Source organism: Pinus tabuliformis, chromosome 2_2 (genome assembly GCF_031772625.1).
Source record: "Pinus tabuliformis cultivar Carrire ecotype Pingquan chromosome 2_2, CPIR1, whole genome shotgun sequence".
Lineage (NCBI taxonomy): Eukaryota > Viridiplantae > Streptophyta > Pinopsida > Pinales > Pinaceae > Pinus > Pinus tabuliformis.
In genome coordinates this window covers 1264731620-1264739403 of record NC_142300.1, presented here as the reverse complement: position 1 = coordinate 1264739403, position 7784 = coordinate 1264731620, and the positions used below count along the sequence as shown (strand labels likewise).

The following is a 7784-nucleotide window of genomic DNA, read 5'->3' as shown; positions in this document are numbered from 1 at the left end:
ATTCCAACCACAAAGGCACCTCAAGCCACATAGGCGATTTTGCCACAAAGGCAAGCTGGCCACAAAGGCACTTCAGTCACAAATACTATATAGATGGTTTCTGGCTCACCACCAACCCTCACTTTACAATGATAAAAGATGGTTTCAGGCTGACCATAAACCATTACAAAGTGGTTTTAAGATCACCACGAACTTTCAGATGCCTATAAAACTTACATTTCATTCCACATACAATGGTTCTGGGTACATACAATGACCATAATAACATGCTAGGGAGTCTATTCCACAAACCACACTAACTCACACAAACATTTATTTTGTTGTCCACCATAAACATTGTCGCTGCTCCTTTACCTCATCTGTTCGTTGTTCACATCTTGGGCATCATTGTCAAATAAATTCTTGGAACTCCATGCTTATCCTGTCATTTGTTAGAGTCATGAATTCTAACGAAACAACTTTACCTACATTGAGTTAGCTAGGCTCAATAAGGCTCAATAATATTTAAACATGATTCCAAGAAACTAAATAAAGCATAAATACTGTAGTGTTCTGGACCCAACAATCTTCTCCACGCTGGGCTGCCACTCCAGAAACACAGCAGCAGCACCGCCAATCCTCTGCCAACATAACCAGTCCACCGGTTAGACCGATCTGCTGTCACCTGCTCGGATCTCACTCTCCGAATCGCAGACACACCGCGGACTTTGCTCCAGCAATCTCCTCTCACACATTCACAACTACCATGCCCTCTACTCTTCGGCTCTTGCACCAGTCAGCAGGCTCACACTTGCTACATATTGCATAAATACCCTGGCTTACATCGTCTCACACTAGTGCATATGCTAGTTCATATTACCAGACATGGCTAACAAAACTCTATTGCCAAACACCATAGGTACTTAAGTCCATACAACAGCGTGTTGAAGCGGACACAACAGCCCAGACTATCAGTGCTACTCCGATCAATTTTACTCTAGAAAACATGCACACACAGCCTTCGAAGGGACCGAAACATTACACGCACAGCCACATAAAACTCGTAGTCCCTTGGCGTCCCCATGTACATCATTGTCGCATAGGCGTTTCTGGTCATGGGTGGTGCCATATTCGCAATCACAGAGCCCCAGGTATGAATTAACGTTATCACACATAATACTATAAATAACAGTTGATTTCGGGATTCGAACCTTGGACTGGGCGGAGCCATAATTATAGATACTGTTGCGCCTGAAATAACTCGAAAATCTCTAAGTGAGCTGAGATTTGGGGTCTGTTTTGTTCCAGGATTGGTTCATTTATTTCCCCAAGAAACCTGGTCTCTGCCAGCAACCAAATAACCAGTCTTCTTCCCATCAATTCTGCTGAGGTTTCAATAATGGCAGCAAGATCACTGCTATCCCTCTGCAGCCATGAAAGTGCCTGCGTTCAGAACTCCCTCTGCCCAGATCTGATGAACCCAATGGTTGTCCAGTCCAAGACACCAACGATCTGCAATCCTCCACACCTCATGGGTTGAAGTCAAACTGATCAACCATTGTTGCACGCGGCACTAGTCCACGCCATTGCTCCAGATCTTGGAATACACTAGCGTCATGCCTGTCATACCGAGCTTCGATCCGATCGTGATCCGCCAAATCCCGTCTTTGCCGATCCAGCCTGTAGTCGGATCCCTGAAATCCTTGGGCCCGACCCCCTTGGGCGGGACTAGAACGGGATTAGCCTCCGACTTCACCCATTTCCGCAGAAGCGGGTCGGATGAGTCCTCTGGAAATGCCAAGTTCTGGACTTGAACGGATTCGTTCGTGGATCCCGTGTAAAGCATGACCAGGGTTTCGTTTGCCAAGAACGTAGCAGAACCCGTCCAGACGCCGTTGATGTCGTACCAGCGGTCAGGAATCATGGCCAGGTCAAGGTAGAACCAGTGCACCAGATCCTTCGACACAGCGTGACCCCATGCTATGTTCCCCCATACAGCCGCGACTCGATTGTATTGATAGAACAGATGATACCATCCCTTGTACACCAGCGGTCCATTTGGATCGCTCATCCAATTCGCCTCGGTCTGGAAATGAAACCCCGTTCTTTGCCACGAGAGCTCCGCGATCATCCACGGATAAGTCCAAAACGAAACCCCCACACTCTTCTCCGAAACGCCTTCGACACGACCCCTCGAAATAACATACTCAACCACCGGCCCTTCTGCCCTTTCGCCATCGTTTGGCTTCCTGAATATCGCCTTCCCGCAAAGAGCAATTGCAATAAAAAAAGCACAAAGTATTGAATTCCTATAAATCCTGTTACAGCGAACACCAGGCATTTTGTTAATATCATCAGAGAGGCCAACATATGGACCAGCCGCTTCCTCCAAATCCTCCGCCATTTTTATTTTTTTTTCCGGGCTCCCTTCCGCAGCTGCATTGTCAACTGGCTCCATGCGCAAACAGAGATCTGACCAATTTGATCAGTATGCGCACTAGCATCTAATACATCCCACGCCTGACACGCAAAGGAACTGAGACACTCGTTTCACACAGGTTTCTATGTCCTTAACAAGAAGAGAACGCCACCAGTCGCGGGAATTCATGCCTCCTCGACCAGGTTCCCAATAACAATCGACCACACATCAAATTCAGAAACCGCACCATGATGACCACACCAGATATTTTAACTCGCAGAAAATGCTCCAATCACTGGGACAAATTGGAAGCTCAACCAGCAGTCAAATGGATTGCTTTCTCGGCCTCCTCCATGCAATTTTTCACCACGCTACACACATACATGCCACAATCACGATCTCTCAGATCGGTTCTAATGACCAGCTTTCACGATCCAATCCTTCTCTTCCGCGGTCAAAACACTAGCAGCCACATAGGGCCACCACGGGATCAGACCTGTGCTCCACGTTCACCGGCTCCTCTCAGCAGCGTTCTTGCAGCTTTCTTCAGGCTGCAAAACCCAACAGAAAAAAAAAAAAAGAACAGATCCACAGATTTTTGCTGCACCCACGTAGCTTCCAAGCCACCTATGCAGCCACCACGCGGTCTAAAACAGTCGGTGCTTGCCCAGTGCTTGCCCACCAAATACTCACGACAACTCTGCTAGTCGCACCCTCGCTCAGCTTATAAGATTAAGAGTCCTGAGTCCATCTCCACGTAGCCAGGAACAATACAACAAACAGATCTGCCTCTTGAGATTTGATTTGTGTAGCCTTATAGAGCTTTTACCAACAGCGCTCCAGGCTCAGTCCTACGCAGCACTAGAACTGCTTTCTGATGGACAAACAAAAAATTTAATAAAGCTATACACACTCAGTAATTTATTTCTATGCCCAGGAAGCGCCAGAGGCCCTTACGGGCTCTGAAGCTCTGATACCAAGATAAAATTGCAGACACTCAATAATATATTCTATTGTATTGAATGAGGAAATTACACACATATTTATACAATCAATAGTCTCAAAATAGGAATTCTATCTTAGACGTACAGTAGTGTGGTTGAGAGATTCTCTCAACCACACACTAAACTAGGAGAAACTAAATTCCTATTATGTAGGAACAAACTCCTCAAATGGAGAATTATAACCATAGACAAGTAGGAATTAATTATTTCTAACTAAAAAACCAGTAACAGTTCCACGAATAGGATCCCACCGCTTCCCTTATTGCGATAGGTAGCTATTTGAACGGTACAAAGATCTTTTCTCAGATTGCCATGGGTAGCAATTTGAAAGCTACACATAACTTTAGTAAAGCTGCGAAGCCTTCAGGTCGAAGTTGAAGTCTAAACTTTCAAAGCCACCGAGTAAATCCCGTTAGAATGATTTCCACAGTGTAGAGGACCATGAGAAATATTTTAAAAAGTCTGGACCCTCGCGTCTGGATGAAAGTGAAAATTTCCCATGTCCCCGCACATTTTTAGATGCGTTTTCTTCGTTGGGCCCCGACAGAGATTTGAAATTTACGAACGCTCCGAAGCCTTCGGGGGAAAGCGATGGAGAGTGAAAATTTCATCTCCGAAGCCTTTGGGCCATCCCTATCCAGATTGGGCCATTCTTAAGTGGATTGCAGATTTTTGGAATATTTGTGGATTCGAGGGAATGGGCCATCCTATCCAGATTAGGCCATTCTTAAGTGGATTGTACATTTTTGGAATATTTGCGGATTCGAGGAACATGGCGTGGTCAATTTTTTGACCGTGCTCATGTCCATCGGAATATTCTGAAAATCTGCAATTGACTTAATCTCACCGTCCAAATTGCAGGATCCTACAATATCCTGAACACTAGAGACCAGTGAGGTCAAATAATAAATGTTGTTTAATAGAACTTCTAAATATTCAACAATGTCACCTTAAATTTTTGGAACTTTTAAAAATGTTGTAACCAGCAGAATTACTCCGGGGAACAGACAGATTACTGCCTCAAAATATGGAAACCAATTCAACTGCTTACCCTTTGGCTTCTTTCTCCTCAATCTGTTTCTATTTGCGTTCTGAATATTTACTTGAAGAATGAGCAGTGGGCAGAAGAGAAGTGCGGTAGCTAGGTTTTCCTTAATGCTATACTATATCGTTCTATTCTAAACAATAATGACATGCCTTGTAGTCCGTGAATTCTTGCTGCAACAGGAATTGCATTGGGAATCAAGCCAGAAACTTTACGCATGCAATAATAATCTATGAAAATAAAGAACTCAGGTTCTGTTCTCTGGGAACTCAGGCCGAGAGACACCATTAAAGGTATACGAGTTCAGCTTCAGAGTTTATCAATTATATTTTTAATTTATGGAAGTCTGGCAGGGAGTAGCTCCTTTGCAACTTTATTTTAGGAGACAGTATGTTTTTTTCCCTTTCCCCTTCAAATAGGAAAAATATATTTTTTTAATTTTAATAAAAATATATTTTTTTATATATATATTTTAGTTTTTGCTTCTGGATTATGTGTTAGTAAATTTAAGTTTTATGTTGTCAACAGATCTGAATCTACTTGTCGACAGAATTTGGGCCATGGTTTTCTTAAAAAGCCATTAAAGAGCCCGTGAACAAGAGAAGTCGGGCAGTCGGGCCACGTTTCTTGGAGAGCAACGGAGCAGAGAAACAAGCACATGATCAACTTTTTCGGACAAAGTTAAAACCATAAACGCTAGCCACCAATTTTAGAAGTAATGAGTATTTTTTTTTAAACCTTACCAATAGGAGTTTTGGGTTTTCTTAAAAAGAAAAAGTACGAAGTAGGGTTTATGGAATAAGTGACTATTTATCTTTTAAACCGGTTTTGAGAATTACGTGAGTAATAGAGACATTTTTTATACAAGATTTTCTGGATAGGTTTTGTTTTTAATTAAAAAAGTGGCGGTTGAATATGTATTTAGTTTTTTCGGTGAGAAGAGTATGTGTAAAAAATTATGGCAAATGCAAAATTTGGAGTTTAAAAAATTAGTTGGAATAACAATCTTGAATTCAAGAAGTTAAAAATTCAGGATTTACTATTAGGGTTTGCTAGTAAGAAGCCTATGACAATGACATATGATGAATGGGAGGACTTGGATGCTAAAGTGAGAAAAGTCATAACAATAACCTTATGGACCAAATTGGAATGTATGTACATGTCCAAATCTATAACCAACATGATTTATCTAAAGAGACAATTGTACATATTGAAGATGAAAGAAAGTACAAGATCATAGATCACATAAATGTATTTAATAATTTTATTTTTCAATTAAACATTATATATATTTCAAACATGATAGTGATGATAAGACAATTACATTGACGTGCTCACTAAGTGAATCTTGGGACTATTTTGAAACTTCTGCGAGCTTGAGCAAAAAAGGAACCCCTTGATTTTGTTGTTGTTGTTGGATCTTCATTATTTGAAGAAATGGGGAGGAAATCAAGTGTTGAAACCTTGGCGCCATAAGTAATGGTGGCTAGAGGTAGCTCAATAGAAAGAGGAGACAAATCAAGAGGTTCTTTTAGGTCTAAGTCAAAAGGAAAAAAGAGAAAACCTATGAGCCTTCCTTCGCTTTGCAAGTGGAATCCTATGAGCTTAAGAGCTTGAAGGACATAGAAGAAAAAGTATAACAACTCCAAAGCCTTAAGTTCGATGAGATGATCTTTCACATGTATGATCCCACAAGAGTGTGAAAAAGTCATTGTGCTAAGTTGCACTCTTCCTGGGCCTATTGATCTTACTCTAGATTAAATGAAGAGAAGATAAATAATTGCTATAATGCTTCTTGATCACATGCACCAACAAAAGAGGCAGGGCCTTCCGGTGCAATGCTAGAGCAGAGTGTTACAGAGGAAGGAAAGCAACAGGAAGTGCCTAATCTAGTGAGCATCTAGTATAAGAGGAAGGCTGCACATAATCTAGAAGTGGTGCCAAGCTATAAGTTCAAAGTCGATCTGATTATTCTTAGAATGGCCATTGCAGTGAAAAGGAAGAGAGAACAACGAGAGGAAGAGAAGAGCTAGGATGAGAAGAGAAAGAAAGAGGAAGAACAAATTTAGAAGGCAGAGAAAGAAAGGGAATACATGCAAACACAAGAAGAATTGAAGAAGAAGGAAGAAGAAGAAGCGATACAGAAGCATATTCAGGAATAACAACATAAAAAATTGGAAGAAGATTAAAACAGGAAAAAGTGGGATGAAAACTTCGAACAAGAAATTGGGGAGTAGATACAGGCCTGGGTTATGGAGATTAAGCGGGAGGAGGTGAATCAAGAAGCCAACATTTTGCCCATTAAAGAACAAGCCACTAGGAAGCCTTCACCTCCTCTTACAAGTGGCCATATTCCATTAAGTGAAATGGAAATGTCTCCTCGAGATGATGAAATGGCCATGGATATTTCCAACTTGACATTTGATTAGGTATAGACAAAAATAATACATGAGAGGTGGAAATATTTTCCCAATGACCTGGTTCATCTTGCTTCCATCCATACCGAGAGGGTGATTGTGAGCGATAACAGGAGGAATGAAAATATAGTTGCAGCATCAAATCTAGCCTTTGCACGAGCTGTAAAAGTGAAGACAAATTTTTTGATGGAGGAGAAAAAATAATTGGCAAAGGACTTAGCTACCACACGACAAAAAATCGATCATTTCCAAGATGACAACCAAATATGATATTTCGTTGATTCTCACTTGGAGGATATTTGGGCAACGATATGTGGTGAAATCAAGTCACTAGGAGACACCATGAGACAACTTTACGAGGAAATTATCACCCCTCAGGAGGATGTAGTTTGTTATGCAACCAACTCACAAAATAGAAGAAAGAGATAGATCAAAATGTAACCTCTTCGAGGGGGAAACCTCCTTTACATTACACAAATGAACAATTCTTGGATGAACCAAATGACAAGACTTCCTTTCTATATATAGGAGTCTAAGGGGTCACAATATAATTAAAGCCGACATAAAAATAATAATGTAAAGGCACAACAATAAAAATAGTGGGCTTCTATGGGGGCACAATGATAACAATATGGGGACAACATGGGCACAACAATAACAATAAGGGGTACAATGACAATAATAATAAGGGAATACACTAGTATTTTAGGGACCTAACATGCCCCTCTCCTTCAAAAAAGTGTTGTCCTCAATGCTTGAGTAGTTTTGGATGCTTCTGTATAAAATTATCATCCTCCCATGTTATGCTCTTAACCTGCAAAGCGATACCCAAACAGAGAATTTGCGAAGAAAAGATACCGAGAACACAAAATATGCGAAGAAAAGATACCCAGAGCACAGAATAGCAATGATTTTATTAT

At 41.2% G+C, this 7784-nt stretch overlaps 1 pseudogene; it reads right to left on the bottom strand.

Annotated features, from left to right (window-relative positions):
• Positions 1-1552: 1552 nt before the first annotated feature.
• Positions 1553-2383, bottom strand: LOC149198092 (acid beta-fructofuranosidase 3, vacuolar pseudogene; annotated as a pseudogene).
• Between the last annotated feature and the right edge of the window lie 5401 nt (positions 2384-7784).